Genomic DNA, 18,961 nt, shown 5'->3' with positions numbered 1-18,961 from the left:
CCATGGTTCTCCTCCTTTCTCAGAGGCTGGTTCCAATTGGTATCCAGGCATTAAGTCCAAGTCCCCTGCTTTATGAGTTGGCTCAGGGCTTTTTAATGCGCTCCTTGCTCCTATTTAACATCTACATGAATCTTTTGAGAGAGGTCATTTGTCGACATGGAATCATCATGTGGTTTCATCAGTATTCTGATGTTTTATTTCTTTCCTGAGCTGACCAGGTGTTGCTGCTGAGGTGCCTGGAACCCGTGTGGGTCTGCATAGGAGCGAAGAATCTGACTCAAACCTAATAAGTGGCTGTGGGTTTTAAAGCAGGGTCTCCAATCTTGGTCCCTTTAAGACTTGTGGACTTCAACTCCAAGAGTCCCTCAGCCAGCAAAGCTGGCTGAGGAACTCTGGGAGTTGAAGTCCACAAGTCTTAAAGGGACCAAGGTTGGAGGCCCCTGTTTTAAAGCACTCTGGCTCTGGAGACATTCCATCTTTCACTCTGCCTGGTCAAAATTGCTGCACAGTTTGTGGTCCTCATGGACTCATGGCTCTTGCACTAAAGAGCTCCTATGCTTACGGGTACATTTGCACAGGCCTGCCTTGTGCACCAACTGTGACCATTCCTGGAGTGACAGGCCAGCTCAAGTGCCTCATGCATCGGTCACCCTCTGATGGACTTATTGTCAGGTACATGGGGCTGCCTTTGAAAACATTTGAAAGTTGCAGTTGATCCAGAACGCAGCAGCCCAGATAGTTTTTGGTTTTTCTTCTCATAGCCACACAATACTGCTGCTCCACAAGCTTGGAGGCTTCCAAGTGTTGATTCTCTCCTATCAAGTCCTACATGAAATGCGAGTAGTCCTTGAGTTACTAGAGTCCTTGAGTTACAATGGACCCTGTCCATCATGGTCAAAAATTGGGATGATTAGTCACATGGTCAACTAATTTTATGACTTTTTTTGCAGTGGTTATTAAGTGAACGCCATGTCAAAAATGTGCTTTTTCAAGAGGCAACTGGACTTTCTGGTTTTTTTGTTTATTGAAGGTGTTTCGCTTCTCATCCAAGAAGCTTCTTCAGTTCTGACTGGATGATGGGGAATGGAAGGATTTATATCCAGTCAGAACTGAAGAAGCTTCTTGGATGAGAAGGGAAACATCTTCAAAGAAAACCAGAAAGTCCAGTTGCCTCTTGAAAAAGCAACTTTGAGGGACAACCATGACCTGGATGATTGAGAATCTCCATAGACATTAAGTGAACACCATGACTGTGAAATGAATGCTACGGTATTTAAATGAATCCTTGACTTACTGTGGACTGGTTTTGTCAAAGACAAGAAGTAAATGCCAGTTTTCTACAAAGCCATTGTAAAACGTGGTCCCAACTATGGGAGATTGCAAATAGCTGTAAATATGACCAGTTGCCAAGGTCTAAAAGTGCAGTCAGGTATGCCAGGCTATTTGTGTGGCTGCCTGTCTCCCATTGTTTCTGTTCAGCCCACCAGATGTAACAAAGAGGAGTCAAATTCCTTCAATCAGAGTGTCATCTTGTTGGACCTACATCTGACCTACATCCAGAGATCTGTTGTGATCTCTCTGGGTCAGTGCCTGCACTGTGGAGCTGTGTCATTCCAGAAATCTGGATGGCTTTGAACTTGTTATGCTTTTGTAAAGCACAGAAGATCCTGGCCATTCCCCCATTTGTTTGGACCAAAGGCGGTAAGGTTTGCTGTTACCATGATCTGTTTTTATGTTTATTGTTTTGACCTCTGGCAATGTGATGGTTGCCAGAGGTCAAAACAATAAACATAAAAACAGCACACCGGTAACAGCAAACCTTACCTCCTTTGGTCCAAACAAATGGGGGAATGGCCAGGATCTTCTGTGCTTTACAAAAGCATAACAAGTACAAAGCCATCCAGATTTCTGGAATGACATAGCTCCACAGTGCAGGCAATGTGATGGTTACAAGACGCGATGGCTCAGGGGCTAGGACGTTGAGCTTGTCGATCAAAAGGTCGGCAGCTCAGCGGTTCGAATCCCTAGTGCTGGCGTGTAACGGGGTGAGCTCCTGTTACTTGTCCCAGCTTCTGCCAACCTAGCAGTTTCAAAAGCACGTAAAAACGCAAGTAGAAAAAATAGGGACCTTTGGTGGGAAGGTAACAGCGTTCTGTGCGCCTTTGGTGTTGAGTCATGCTGGCCACATGACTATGGAGACGTCTTCGGACAGCGCTGGCTCTTCAGCTTTGAAATGGAGATGAGCACCGCCCCCTAGAGTCAGCAACGACTAGCATGTATGTGCAAGGGGAACCTTTACCTTTACCTTTAATGTGATGGTTAATGGTTCAGTAACAGTAACATAGTTGGAAGGATCTTGGTGTTGTGTCCCACTCCTCCACTGACGGCCGGGTCAGGGAAATCCAAATCAGGCGTGCCTCTGCAGCTCTGCCAAAGTCCTAGCAAAGTTCTCAAGGCAGGCAGGAGACCAGAAAGTGACTTCAGCAAGATAAGGTAGACTTTGCCTGACTCAGAGAATGCCAGAAAGCAGATCCTTTATATAGGCCATGGGGTGTAGCTCTATGACTCAGCACTTATCCAGGCCTGCCCCTCCCTTCCTTCTGTTGACGCCGCCTATCAATTCTCCTGAAGCGAGGGTCACTCCAGTCTGCAGCTGTTGGTAATTGACCTTCCTCAGGTTCACATGCTGTGGGGGAGGGGTCTAGTTGCTCCGTTTGCCTGGGCATGGAGCCAGGGCTGGGGCCGGGAGGCACTTCTTCTTCTTCGGCCTGTCTGGGCATGGAGCCAGGGCTGGGGCCGGGAGGCATGCTAGGACATTCCTCAGCGTTCGGAAGCAGATAAGACGGGCCCGGCTGCGGGGAAAGCGGACGAGGCACAACACTTGGAGGTTATCTAGTCCAACCCCTGCTCATGCAGGGGACCTGTACTAGGGATTTGAACCACCAAACTGTCAAACTTTCTGATTGACAATCTCAGTGTCTTAGCCACTGAGCCACCTAGTCAGGTGTGAGATGGATGAGGTAGGCGGCCATATAAATCACATAAATAAAACATCAAAATATACTTACAACAACAAAATCCTGTCTTACTATAGATACTAGTAGGTTAACAACGGTAATGTAGATCAGGTCTGGTTGTGGTTATTAAGCAAATCCCACGCAGCTGTTAAATGCAATATCATGTCATCATCATTTGCAACCTCCCGTTGGCTTCCCCAGCAGTGAAGATTGTAAATGGCAATTATGGGACAATGGGATGCTGTGATGTTGTAATTGTGAACCAGTTGCCAAGCACCCCAACAGTGTGGTCATCTGACTGTGGGGACACTGCAATAGAAATAGCAATTAGACTTATATACCACTTCACAGTGCTTTCCAGCCTTCTCTAAGCGGTTTACAGAGTCAGCCTATTGCCCCCAACAATCTGGGTCCTCATTTTACCCACCTCGGAAGGATGGAAGGATGAGTCAGCCTTGAACCTGGTGAGATTCGATCTGCCAAATTACAGGCAGTCAGCAGAAGTAGCCTCCAGTACTGCACTCTAACCACTGTACCACTGTGGCACAATGTCACAACTTCACAGGCCAACTGTAAATCTCCTTTAAGGCATTTTTCTTTATCCTGTCTTCAACAGGATTTTTGGAAATCTTGTCAACATGCAGATTTTCTAGGTACCATTGAAGGTTGGTTTGGTTTTTTTTGGTATGAAACCCAGTGGATAACCATTGGAAACACCAGAGCTGGCTTTATGCCACTATTTTTCAGGTTTGATTTTCAGATCTTGATACTATTGTTATGTTTGGTTGCATAGCCAGATGTTTACACTGGATTTGGCATTTTTATTCACTTATTGAGTGCTTCCCAAGGACCTGGGATAGCAGATGTTGTGTGAAGATGTATCAGGCAGGATGTAAGCTGTTCCGAGTAAAGCTGCCTTTTGCAATCTATATTATTATTATTATTATTATTATTATTATTATTATTATTATTATTATTATTATTATTATTATTATTATTATTATTATTATTATTATTATTTTATTTAAGGTTCTAGTCACCGTAGATAGAAGAATCCCCCACCTCCCACATAGCCCATAGAGCCTGATTTTACACACTATTCAGTGGACTAGCAGTAGCTAAATAATACTGTGTGTGTCTAATTCCAAAGCTGTAATCCTATACATGCTTATTATTTTTTTATTTACTATTATTTATTATTCATCTAGCTCAGAGGTGCTTATTCCTAAATAAATATGTAGATAATGTCAGTCTGAAGATATACATTTGCATTTGTGTGGATGGATGCTATTGTTACATGAGATTTTTTGTTTCATTATGGACATTAGCATAACAAAGTTGAATAAAGTGACTGTTAATGACAAAAGCGTCCTTTTAATTTCATTTCAAGCAAATGGGTCATGAAGAGTCAAATATAGAAAAAAAGACAACCGAATAGAGATATGAGAGAAAGAAAGGCCTCTGTGGCTCAGACTGGTAAGACAGTCTGTTATTAACAGCAGCTGCTTGCAATTACTGCAGGTTCAAGTCCCACCAGGCCCAAGGTTGACTCAGCCTTCTATCCTTTATAAGGTAGGTAAAATGAGGACCCAGATTGTTGGGGGCAATAAAAGTTGACTTTGTATATAATATACAAATGGATGAAGACTATTGCTTGACATAGTGTAAGCCGCCCTGAGTCTTCGGAGAAGGGCGGGATATAAATGCAAATAAAAAAAATGCTTTCTACACTTGTACAAGTATTTTGCATTTAAAAAATGCCAAATTATTGTGTAAGAACCCAGCGCATCTAATTTCATGCCAAAATACAGTAGCAGCTTTCCCCCCCTCTTCAAACCTGAATCACTGAGAATAAAATGTGGTTTTAAATGTGCTTCACGTAAGTGTAAACAATATGAATAGGTCTATGATGTGCATAGAAAGAGAATTAAATTTACTACATGGCAAATGTATTGTCAGATGTCACAGTTTAGGAACCGAAAAACAGTCTTCAGAAAGAATTTTTTTTTCTTCACCTCTTCTGAGGGTAGCAATTTTCTGCTCTTTGGAAAAAGTGCACCAACCATATAAACCTGATTTAAAATAAAAAAAAATGTATAGTTGGTACATTTCTGTAAAGAATGCCAGAAGCCACTTTTTAATATCATTTTTCTTTCCTATTTTTCTGAAACTATTTTTTTTTCTTTTGTTGCATTTTGTCTTCTCTACGACTTTTTTTCTTTTTTCTTCATTCTTTTTTCTTCATTTGGCTTAGTTTTTGTCTTTTTTAAAAGCTTCAATGAAAACCATGTTTAAATAAGGGGGGGGAAACTCAAGGAGATTTATAATCGCCCAAAATCTAAAAATAAAAAATGACAATTCATGATCAAATGCAATATGAAAATGCACAATATAAATAACAAAGTAGTAACAAAAAAAACCCCCCAGCTCCTGTGTATAATCATGCTTGGAAGCATTAATATCACCTGGCACCAGTAAAGCAATAAAGTTAATGCCAGTTGCACCATACTGGAGAGAGCTTTTCAGGAGGAGCTACTACTGAGAAGGCCCTGTCCTAGACACAATTGGAGGGCACAACCCTCCCCATGCCTTTCATGAGATAAAATGCTTCCTTTGAAATGTCAACACTTATCTCTACTGTTGAAGAGGCAAATTGCCTTCTCATACAATTTTCATAATGTTTCAAACTGATTTTTACAAGAAGAGTTCTCCATTCCTCTGAAAACAATAAAATACCTTATCCCACCAGACTTGAAATCCTAGGCTTAGAAAACTTGGAACTCCGTCGCCTTCGACAAGACCTAAGTTTAACTCACAGAATCATCTATTGTAATGTCCTTCCTGTTAAAGACTACTTCAGCTTTAATTGCAATAATACAAGGGCAACCAACAGATTTTAACTTAATGTTAACCGCTTTAATCTAGATTGCAGAAAATATGACTTCTGTAACAGAATCATCAGTGCTTGGAACACTTTACCTGACTCTGTGGTCTCTTCCCATAATCCTAAAAGCTTTAACCAAAAACTTTCTACTATTGACCTCACCCCATTCCTAAGAGGACCATAAGGGGCGTGCATAAGCGCACAAACGTGCTTACCGTTCCTGTCCTATTGTTTTTTCTTTTCTTCTTCCTATATATATGCTTATACCTCCTTATATTTACTCATATATGTGTTTATATACTATATAATCTTTTTGTATGATACCTACATATATTGTTGTGACAAAATAAATAAATAAATAAAATAAATAAATTTGGGGAGCAGTGGAACGAACAGGTGGTAGAATGCACAAACACATTCACACACACACACACACACACACACACACACACACACACACACACACACACACTACAGCCCATTTAGCATTTGCCTCCTAATTCTGAAAATAATTTGAAGAACTCTGGTGGTCTTTGAGTCATAATTTAAGAACCTGTGGTTTAAGAAAAAGGGGGCCACTGTTATTTTGTTTAGTAACAAGACAGGCTTTTATGTACTTTAATTGCATTACGTGTTGGAGGTTAATAAGTGAATTATGAGTTTTGGAATCAGACAAGAATCATTACACCCAAAGTCTCACCTGGGATATGATTTTGCTTGAAAGTCTGAGCAAACGGTAGCTTTAGACTCAGAACCACCTCCACCCCCTACCCTGCGAAGTATTCTATTTTTGTTTTTAAAAATATCCATTAAAAAGAAGAACTTGACTGACATCCCTAAATGGTAGGCTGAATAAATGCATGCAGAAATAAAAGATTTATGACCCTGCCTCCAAAGCAATGCACCCAGCATTTATAAAACTATTCCATCAGAAAACACATTATTGTTAGAGGGGGAAAAATGTGCTGATCATATTCATGCCTACGCATGTATGTAGGGGGAGTGTCACATCTCATCCAACGTTTGTCAGCCCTGACTCCACTTCAGTAAATGCCACTCACGGAGACTAGGGAACTGCTGAATATAATATTGTCCCATGATTTTTTTTTAAAAAAAAGGAGAGAAGCAAACACTATACATTGGGGGGGGGGGAATGAAAGACGTGCTTGTGTGCTTCATAATTTGTTGTTAAACCTTTGAGACTCCCCACTTTGGTTCCTCAACTCTGGTTCAGCTCTGAAGTGCTGGTTTCCTGCTCCTGACTCACTTCTGAGAACTATGCCTCAGTGTTTTCCCAAAGAATGCTTAGAAGAATCGGCCTTAGAGTCACAGATAGAAGTAGTTCCAGGAATAGATTTCAGAGTTCATACAGCTTCAACTTCCCAAGTGCACGTAGCCATCCTAGCAGAGGTCTGACTCAGAAATTCTATACAATATGAACACAGAACTGGCTTCGTAGCCAGTGGTGGGATTAAAATAATTTAACAACCGGTTCTCTGCCTTAATGATTTCTTCTAACAACCAGTTCACCAAACTGCTCAGAAAGTTAACAACCGGTTCTCCCGAAGTGGTGTGAACTGGCTGAATCCCACCACTGCTCGTAGCACAAGAAGACTATCAAGAATTAGATTGGCCAAAATTCAGTGGGGCAGGCATCAGAGTCAGTCAAAGGCAGTGGTGAAATGCACTTACCTTTGCTACTGGTTCGGAAATGTGAGCGTGCGCGCCTCTTCTCCACATGTGCAGAGCATAATGACATCCCGGTGGGTGGGCGGAGCCTCCTGCCACTGGCCCTACCAGTTCGCGTGAGCCGGATAGATCCAGCTGGATTTCACCACCGGCCAAAGGGTACATTCTGTAACTCTTACTATTAACGGAATTACTATTCTGTAGTAATAAGCGAGAATCTTTCAGGAATACCAGGGGCCAATACATGCACTGATCAATTCTGTGGATTTGGTTAACAAACTGGTATGGAAATATTTATGGTGCCTTCGTTATACTGAATGTAATGTATTTGAATTTCAGGAGGGAAATTTAGGCGGGAAAAAAGCACGTTGCTGATTGGCTGGTGCCTCAGCCAAATCACTATTTAAAGAGGGGTTTTGCCTGTTGGTCTTTGCTGGGATCACAATAAACTAAAGAGCTGTTGTCACTTGTATCGTCTCCTGCCTCTTCATTGCCCAAACTTAACATTTGGCGACAAGGATGGGATATTGAAGGCAGTGAGACTAGGAAAAGAGCTGAAGGAGCAACTTAGTTTCAAACCCAGCCAGTCATCCAGAGCGGATATATAGCGATGTCTAGCTATACACCGCCAGCGCCATTCGACCCAGCCAAGGAGAAATGGGGGTCGTACATGGCTCATTTCGAGTGTTTCCTCGAAGCCAACGAACTGCAAGGAGTATCGGATAATCGGAAGCGCGCTTACTTCCTGAGCCACTGTGGGCCAGAAGTTTTCGATACCGCTGAATCGCTGTCGGAACCAACGCCTGTCCAGTCGGTGCCATGGCCAGTGCTACAGACGACGCTACGAGCACACTACGTGCCGGTGCCGTCGAAGTTCGTGCAACGGTTCGAGTTAAGGCAAAGAGTTCAGCGAGAGGGCGAATCGATAAGCATGTACATGGCCGCATTAAGGAAAGCCGCAACCCACTGTGAGTATAGGGACTTGGAGGACACTTTATTAGAACAACTCATTTGTCGGGTCAAGGACATCCGATTACAGAGGTGGCTGCTGTCGAAAAGCAACCTAACCCTGGCGATAGCCCTGGATGAGGCCAGGGCACACGAGATGTCCACCAAAGCGGCGGAAACCTTACAGAAGCCGAACGCACAAAATCCCTCAGCGAAAGCAATGCCAGTCCACAGTGAAGAGATCCAGGCAGAATGGGAAGAGGAAGAAGAGGAAGAGGTTTTCCACACTGGGAGGCCGGAAAGAGGCGACCGTGACGAGTGCGTAAGTTGCGGAGGCCAACACCAACGACAGAATTGCAGGTTCAAGGACGCAATTTGTCAGCGGTGTGAAAAGAAAGGACATATAGCTCAGGCCTGCCGAGCCTCCCAACCTTCCCGCCAAAAATTCTAACTGGCCAATCAACAGGGCGCCGGTTCCGCGAAGTGGCCAGGGATTGGCCAGTTCAAAAAAGGCGCGAAGTAGAATCACACCACTGTGATCGGTTGGGTGCAGAGGGGATGGCCCGCTACACCGGGGGATTGATTCAAAGAGTTTACAAAGAAGCGTTCAGAACTGTCGATACAAGGGGGTTGTCTATTATGGGGGGATAGAATGGTTATTCCGGAGAAATTAAGAGGGCATGTGTTGGCGCTATTGCATGTGGGCCACCCAGGGATTGTGAGGATGAAAATCCTAGTGAGAAGTTATGTGTGGTGGCCACAAATGGATAAAGATATTAGCGACCGGGTAGGGAAATGCCAAGCTTATCAGGAATCAAGGCCACTACCCCCAACAGCCCCCATCAGGGAATGGGAGAAACCCCAGGGTCTGTGGTCCAGGATCCACATAGATTTTGCCAGGCCGTTCCATGGGCAGACCTTCTTAATTGTGGTAGATGCCTACTCGAAGTGGTTAGAAATTTTACTAATGAAAACCACAACAGCGGAAGCTGTAATCACAGTCTTGAGGCATCTATTTGTGACACACGGGTTACCTGACACTCTAGTGTCCGATAATGGCCCGCAATTCACGGCCACCCAGTTTGAGGGGTACTTGGCAGGAGAGGGCATCCGGCATGTCCTCTCGGCTCCTTTCCACCTGGCGACGCAGAACGTTTCGTACACAGTGCCAAGGAAGTGCTATCTAGAATTAGCCCAGGAGATTGGCAATCCAAAATTGATACCTTCCTGGCAGTCCAACATAGAACGCCCTGTGTGACCACTGGCCGCAGCCCATCGGAGTTATTAATGGGTAGAAGACTCCGGTGCCCCCTAGATTGGTTAAACCCAACATACTCCCCTGATGGGTACCAAAGCACGAAAGGAAAAACCAGAACAATGACAACAGATGACCCGGTATGGGCACATAACTATAGTGAGGGCCCAGCATGGCTTAGGGGAACAATTATAGGAGTGACGGGCCCAAAGTCATACTTAGTGGACATGGGGGATGGCCGAGTGTGGAGACGCCACATAGATCAATTACAAAAAAGAATACAAATCAAACCAGAAACCAAACAGCCAGACCCTGACTACCAAATATTTGAACCAACAGCTAGCTCAACCCCGAGGCGGTCAGAGGACTTAGCTGAGGCTGAAGAAGTCCAGCGACGCCAACCGGTTCCTCCAGAGGACAGCAGAGACGACTCTGCAAATAATCCAAGGCCGGAGGACCCAGAGGAGGAGCTGGGAGGAACAAACAGTCCCTCCAACCAGCTCGACTCACTCCCAGGGAATGAATTGCGCAGGTCAGAAAGAGTTAGGAGACACCCTGTCTACCTGCGTGACTACGTGGAGAGATAACATGCAAATGTTATGCAAAAATTATGTAAATATGGTAAAATGTGTTCTGGGAGGGGAGGAGTGTAATGTATTTGAATTTCAGGAGGGAAATTTAGGTGGGAAAAAAGCACGTTGCTGATTGGCTGGTGCCTCAGCCAAATTACTATTTAAAGAGGGGTTTTGCCTGTTGGTTTTTGCTGGGGATCACAATAAACTAAAGAGCTGTTGTCACTTGTATCATCTCCTGCCTCTTCATTGCCCAAACTTAACACTGAAGGTGAAAGAAGAGCTCTGTACCTTTATGGGAGCACTCTAAGGCAGGGGTCTCCAACCTTGGTCCCTTTAAAACTTGTGGACTTCAACTCCCAGAGTTTCTCAGCCAGCTTTGCTGGCTGAGGGACTCTGGGAGTTGAAGTCCACGAGTCTTAAAGGGACCAAGGTTGGAGACCCCTGCTCTAAGGGACTCTAACCTGAGCAAGGTGCACTGAAACAGGCCTTGTAGTTATATGAGAAAGAATTAATCAGAGGAAAAAAGTTACAGGAAAAGGCAAAGCCTTTACTGGCCCCTTTATAGGAGAATTTTAAAAAAGAAATTGGTGTGGGTGAGCACATATCAATAGGTAATAGCTAATAATTATTATATAATACATCAATGGCTAAATCGCTTATATAAATACCATCATTTTAAGGAAGGCTGGTTTTTTTGTAAAGCGAAAGTGTAGAACATAAAACCAACCAATCAAGTAAAAAAGCGAGAGATAAGAAAAGGAAATACAGCTACCTATACTGTATACAACTAAACATACTGCTAAGGCACATAAATGAATCTATCTGGGGTTCCCCCCCCCCAATTTAATTATAATTCAGAATTGTCTGTTTCATTTTCAGTGCCAAAACCAAATTACCTTATATTAATTTTCAGGTCCATACTCCTACCTAAAATTTGGCACAAGTTACTCTAGTTCTCAGCCAGCAAAATGACATCATCTTCCCCAAAAGTATCTGTTGTGTATTTCCTGCTTCCTGCTAATGTGATTTGCTTAATCAGTTCTCAAAGCTAATTTCACTCCATGGGTCATCACCCCAAAAATAGTAAGTGAGATGAAGGAAATTTGAGAGGGTTCATATATGCCATTTTAGGAACTCTCTTCCCCTCCCACCCTCCAAAATCTGGCGAGTTTAACTGTTAACTTATAAGAGTTAAACCAAGAATCAAAAGTTCTCAGAGCAGAAATATTAGTTATGTCAAGAACTCAGCTTCAAAGCTTTATTTATTATATTTACAGTCATAGACCAAAAGAATAAGAAATTAGATGCAACACATAAAACAACAACAGTAGGTTGGAAAGTGAATGTAAAAAGTAAAGAAGGAAGAAAGTATAATAATGATAGTAACATTAATAATAACAACTGCGTAACTAGAGGTCTATAGAGTTTCATAAGTTAGTGTGGGAATTGTGGACCCAAATAACCAACCAACATTTTCTAACTATAGTTGTTGTTGTTGTTAGTTGCGAAGTCGTGCCCAACCCATTGTGACCCCATAGACAACGTTCCTCCAGGCCTTCCTGTCCTCTACCATCCTCTGGAGTCCATTTAAGCTCACGTCTACTGCTTCAGTGACTCCATCCAGCCACCTCGTTCTCTGCTGTCCCCTTCTTCTTTTGCCCTCAATCTTTCCCAGCATTAGGCTCTTCTCCAGTGAGTCCTTCCTTCTCATTAGGTGTCCAAAGTATTTGAGTTTCATCTTCAGGATCTGGCCTTCTAAAGAGCAGTCAGGGTTGATCTCTTCTAGGACTGACCGGTTTGATCGCCTTGCAGTCCAAGGGACTCATAGGAGTCTTCTCCAGCACCAGTCGTTCTCTAGACTGGCTTAAGGGTCGCGGTGTGGCTCAGGCTGTAAGATAGCCTGTTATTAAACACAGCTGCCTGCAATTACTGCAGGCTCGAGTCCCACCAAGGCCCAAGGTTGACTCAGACTTCCATCCTTTATAAAGTAGGTAAAATGAGGACCCAGATTATTGGGGGCAATAAGTTGACTTTGTATATAAATATACAAATAGGATGAGACTATTGCCTTACACAATGTAAGCTGCCCTGAGTCTTCGGAGAAGGGCGGGATATAAATGTAAATAAATAAATAAATAAATAATAATAAATAATAGGAAAATTACACTTTCTGATTAAGGCCAAGCATTAGCTGAAAATTGCGGAGATTAACTCAAGGTGTGCCATATGTGATGCAAGGACCATACCCAAATGACATGTGATGGACTCAGTCTCTGAACATATGCAGAGGGGGTGTTAAGAAGGGGTGCTGTGAAATCTCCCCTCCATTCTTTTAGGGCATCTACTCCTACCAAAATAAGTGCCCTCTTGTATGGGACTGAGATAGCATTTTAACTTTACTTGGGGATAATATAAGAAACCCTGTTAAAGGTGTTATAGTGGTGAAATGATGTCTTAGTTCTATCATTTTGAGATACACACTGTTTAACTTCAGCCATGGCTTTTTTCTAAAGCCAGGATACAGTATGTAAGGCATGGTTCTATATTAAGCCATATCATTGAAGCACTAAAGCAAAGAGTCCATGGGAGGGGAATGAAAGCAGGCAGAAAAAACACTACAGATTCAAACAAAGAAATACAGGTAGTTTTCAACTTACAACAGTTCGATTATTGACCCTTCGAAGTTACGACGATACTGAAAAAAGCGATTAATGACCATTTTTCACACTTATGGCAGTTACAGCATCCCCCATGGTCACGTGATTTACATTCAGACGCTTGGCAACTGTTTCATATTTATGATGGTTGCGGTGTCCCGGGGTCATGTGATCACCTTTTGTGACCTTCTGACAGGCAAAGTCAATGGGGAACACCCATTCGGTTAACAACCGAGTTACTAATTTAACACGTGATTGCAGTGGTTCACTTAACAAATGTGGCAAGAAAAATTGTAAAATGTGGCAAAACTCCCTTAACATATTTCTCACTTAGCAATATCAATTTTGGGCTCAATTATGGTCATAAGCTGAGGACTACCTGTAAGGTAGTGTTGAATTCTCTTATGTATATAGTTTTATTAGTTTATAATGTAACATACAATGAGAATACAAAAGCAAATATTAGGGAAATTGGGGAAGGAAAAAGGGAAGTGAATAGCGGGTGAAAGGAAGGGAAAAAGAAAAAAAAGGCATTGACTTCTGATTCCTTTGGTACAGTTGAATAAGGCATTAAGATCTACGCCTCTGGTGGCTCAGACTGCTAAGACAGTCTGTTATTAACACAGCTGCTTGCAATTACTGCAAGTTCAAGTCCCACCAGGCCCAAGGTTGACTCAGCCTTCCATCCTTTATAAGGTAGGTAAAATGAGGACCCAGATTGTTGGGGGCAATAAGTTGACTTTGTATATAATATACAAATGGATGAAGACTATTGCTTAACATAGTGTAAGCCGCCCTGAGTCTTCGGAGAAGGGCGGGATATAAATGCAAATAAAATAAAATAAATAAAAATAAATACGCTCCACTTTTTACTTTTTCCTAATAATAGAAACTAGCAATTTCTGTAACAACAAATCTATCTAATCAGTAAAACACAAGGTCAAAGTTTCATCTTTTTCCAACTCAAGCACAAAGTCCAGAAGTGGTTTCCAAGTCGAAGTAAAGGTGTTTGTGTTTTTTTTCTTGAATCAGAGCAGTCAATTTAGCCATCAAGGTAGTGTTGAATTCTCATACCAATAGAGGGAAATCAACTTATGCCCCCCCCCCAATTTGCAATATAGATTCTTATCAAGATTTGCTGTTTTGAGTGCGTCAAATATTTTAGCCAAGTTTCAGCCTTGTTAAGGTCTGTAAGGTAAAGCCAAGCCTTGGTACAATCAATGAGACACAGTATGAATTCTTGCTAAAGAACTAAATTCCTTAAATTGACTTAAATCTCTTTGGAAGAAATCAGGAAAGGTGTGTGCCTTAAAAACAATCCGTATTTCATTCACATCATCCCCGTGATCTCTGGATCTTACATACATGCCATATGGATCTTAACCTTGCAAGGAGACCTTTCAGCCAATTATTTCTCAGTCTATCTATTCAAATATCCAGCTCTGAAAAAGCTTGTCAGTCACTGGGATTCTCATTTCTACTTTAAATAATCCCACTCTCGGAGCTCCTAAAATTCTTGGGAAACACAAGAAAATGCTCCAAAGTCTTCAGTTCATCATAGTACACTTCCAACAATCATAATGGGTCACAATATCCAAGTAAATCCTGCTATAAGTCAGTCATTAAAGCTACATCTTTCTGCAACCCAACAAGACAGACACAGACTTCAGAGGATAATTAGAACTGCAGAAAAAACAATTGCTACCAACCTGCCTTCTATTGTGGATCTGCATACTGTACAAGTTAAAAAGAGGGTTGTGAAAATATTTACAGATCCCTTGCATAATTGTTGCTTGTACCCTTACGATTTATATTGATTGTTTCCTAGTATGATTTGATTGCTTATTTGTACTCTATGACTACCTTTAAGTGTTGTACCTTATGATTCTTGACAAAAGTATCTTGTCTTTTTATGTACACTGAGAGCATATGCACCAAAGACAAATTCCTTGTGTGTCAATCATACTTGGCCAATAAAGAATTCTACATGTCAGGGCTTTCCTCAAAACTGACCTGAGTGACAGAGAGGTGGGAGATAGCATTTCCAAGGAGCAGATTGTCCAATCTGAAGATAACGATCTAAAAATGTTGAAGATCTTTTTGAAGATAAGCTTCACCTGTCACTGAAAGAGGAAGGAAATACCTGGCATTGCAAGGGTGGCAAGGAATCCAGAATTGTTGGAAGGCAGAAATGGCGAAACAGTGATTTTCTGCTGTCACCAGGAGTACAAAAGTTATGTTCAAATCGCTGAGTGATGAGGGTCAAAATATAACAGGGAAATGTTCATGTATTAACATGTTGACGTTAACATCATTAGTACCATAGGCCAGCTTCAGTCATGTCCAGTGATTCATGCCTTGAAAAATTGTCTGGGTAGGTAGCAATTGTCAGATTTTTTCCCCTCATAATTATACACATAAATTATTATTTCCAAAGGTAAGACTTTGACAAATGTCAGAATAACCTACCCTTTAGACGGCAACTTATCACAGTAAATCATTCCTCCGCAGAACCTTGACTGCCTCTAGATCCATTATCCATTCCCTCTTGTGTGCTACTGAAATTCTTGAAAAGTTGAACTACATAACATCATTAATTGCAGACTTTATATCTAGTTGCTGCCTGAACAGGTAAATATAGGCCCAGGGACAAAGTGTTTGCAACCGTTCCAGACGGCTGCTTGAGTGGATCCAAAATTGCTCGTCATGCGAGAATCATAACCTTTCTAAAAAAAAAAAATGGATAAATAATACTACTGCTTTTATGCAATCATTTCTATTATAGAAAGGTTACTTTGTTCTTGCCAAGGGTAAATTTCTTGCTGTCGCCAATCAGTGGGTTTTGCATGAGTTCAGCAGCATCGTTGTAAACAGGGTTATATTATTTCCCCATGAACAACATGACTGTCTCCAGCTTCACTTCATATTAAGGTAAGAAAAATTCCCACAGGAAGGAATTATGTCCAATGGTGATTTGATCTTTGAAGAATATATTTTTCCCAAGCTCTGAAAATATCTACTATTCCCAAAGCTAATTTTACTGTCACAATAAGCCCTAATAGCAGAATAATGTTTAAAGTAACCATTTTAAAAAGCAGGCAGCTGTTTGTAATTTAACATTATTAATCTACAAGGCAATTATTCATTGCCTGTAGGCTTTTCTGAAGAAACGTGGTGTGTGTTTTTTTAATGATACACTGGAAGGATCATTTCAAAAGCAGCAAGGTAAATCTCCCTTGGAAGAGAAAATAAGGAAGCCAAAATGGTTCTGCCTAAAAAATAAAAAAAGGGACAGAGTATTAAATGATTTCCAATATCACATCAGATGATAAATCAATACATACACACACACACACACACACACACACACACACACACACACACACACACAATCCTTTCATGTGATGACAAGCCCTGAATTATTGAAACAGTATATCCCTTTATTCTGAGTAATATTCAGTAGGTATTTCTCACAATTAACATGCTTCCTCTAAGTTGGAATCCCATCAATACCTGTGGCAAATTTATTGATTTCCCTTAGATCAATAGTAGTCAACCTACCTACCGCCCACTAGTGGGCGTTCCAGCTTTCATGGTGGGTGGTAGGGGTTTGGGTTAATTTATATATTAAGGAATTGTTTACTGAACCGATTACTATACAGGCTTAAAATTAAATCATAATTGTCAGGGTGATACAAGATTATTCTCTGACCTGGTTTGACTTAGACCCACTTCTAATCCCTAGGAACGACACTGGGTGAGCTTTGAGACAGGCACATTCTTTCTAAGTAACCAACATCACTGGATTGTTGTGAGAATAAAAGAGGTGAATAGATCATATATACTGCCTTTGGCTTCCTGGAAAAAAAGAAAGGCTACGGTACGTGATATTTATCCATTACATCTGTCAGGATTTTCCTTTTGCATTTTATTCTTCAGGAGTACAAGTCATGTAAGAAATAGCTGTACATCTCAAGGGAACCAGTGTTTCTCTGTGACACTGAAATAATGATGCCACGCTTTGCAAATAAAAGGAGAAAGACACACTTTTTTTCCTGCAAGAAAGCCAACTTGCTGCACCTGTCACTGCTCAGAACCATTTGTCTGACTAAATGCCAGCTCCCTCACCTCCAGATTGACTAAAACTGGCGTAAAAGCTTAGCCTGAAAGCCAAGTTTCTCCACACGTCCATTAAAGAAAAAAACCGTTTTAAGTCCTGGATAGGCGAAGGTATCATGAGGCATTAGCATAGGAATGCCAAGTTTAAGGCACTCACAAGCCTTCAGGAGAGCCTCACGTAGGGCTATATGACATTATTAATGCTAGTTTCTTCTCACACCCGTGCCCACACACGGCTAGAAATCACCCAACACCGTGAGAGGAGGTTATTTATTTACTTTAATAAACAAGCAGCGGAGTCTGCAGAATGAGGCTATGGAAAATCACGTTAAATTGCAGCTTGGGGTGGACCTGTCAATCAAGCTTCTCACTACCGATGTCTGTCTGCTGTTTATTATTCAGGACAAAGACATTAAAAAATAAATATCTGTCTCCAGGTGAAAAATTTAAGAAACTAAGACATGACTGTGTAACTGATCTAGAGAAGACCAAGCTAAGGCAGGGGGGAATGCACACACTACAGTCTCATTGATGGTAACTGCCTGTGGGAAGCAGCCTTTAATTCAAATAAAGAGGAGCATTGTTTACATGTTCTGAGAGCTAGCACAGGTCCTAGAATCACATCGCCCTGCCTTCTACACCTCGTGGTGTAGAAGGGGCAGTGGGCAAAGAGAGCTTGCTAGCGGGCCAATCTGGGGAAGGGGATTCGGTAGCCAAATAGGGAATAGTTGTTTTAATAGCAAAATTCTTGCAAAAAGGTTTAAAGAATAGCAGATCTGTGTCCCTTACTATGAACATGTGCTCTCAGTTCAAGGAATTGGTTCAATACACCAGTTCTAGACATGATACCGTATCGCTCAGTCTCAGCTACTTCAAGACGGGGAGTTCAGCTCCCAGAATTCCCCAGCTGGCTGAGGAATTCTGGGAACAGAGGTCCACACAGCTCGAACTGGCTGTGGTTGAAAAACATTGCTCAATTGGGAGGCTGACGAATTGCAGGGTATGTACTTAAAGTTTAATAGAGTTTTAAACCATGACTTTGGTTTGGTGTTCTGAGACTACCAGAAGTGACATGAGTTCTTTAGATCAGGGGTCTCCAACCTTAGCAACTTTAAGACTTGTGGACTTCAACTCCCAGAATACCTCAGCCAGCAAAGCTGGGAGTTGAAGTCCACAGGTCTTAAAGTTGTCAAGGTTGGAGATCCCTGCTTTAGATGGACTCACAATAGCCAAGAAAGCAGGACTTATGGGAACTATAAAGCAAGGTATAGTCAAGATGTGAGAAGGCTGTGCTCTGTGTTGTTGTTTTCCTGTGGAGGATTTGAACATGGGAGTGGCCAATATTCACAGTAGCCTAGGGAATTAAGCTAGTTTCAAGGGCCAAAAACTATTGGGACTGAACCTTCCGTGTGTTTTTCTAATTGATCATGCATCCCAGGAGGCTGGGAGCTGGACCAGTCTTGGATTACAACATCCAACCTGTAAACCTGCCTATATGTGTAACAAAAAGATAAACCATGCTATTTTTAAAGATTTTTTTCGTCTAAATAGCCCCACGGTAGTAAACATATTCAAACAATATTCCTTCCTCTTCCTATTTTCCCCACCACAACTCTGTAAAGTGGGTTACGCTGAGAGAGAAAAACTGGCCCAAAACCACTCAGACAGCTTTCGTGCCTAAGGTAGAACTAGAATTCACCATCTCCCATTTTCAAACATGGTGCTTTAACCACTGTACGTCTGTCAATTTACCACAGACAGCCTTCATGGAGCTTGCTAAGCCTGAACTATGGTTTATAGCCTTGATGGCTTAGTAG

Source organism: Ahaetulla prasina, chromosome 2, assembly GCF_028640845.1.
Source record: "Ahaetulla prasina isolate Xishuangbanna chromosome 2, ASM2864084v1, whole genome shotgun sequence".
NCBI lineage: Eukaryota > Metazoa > Chordata > Lepidosauria > Squamata > Colubridae > Ahaetulla > Ahaetulla prasina.
The sequence above is the reverse complement of the archived record's forward strand: the minus strand, read 5'-3'. Positions refer to the sequence as shown.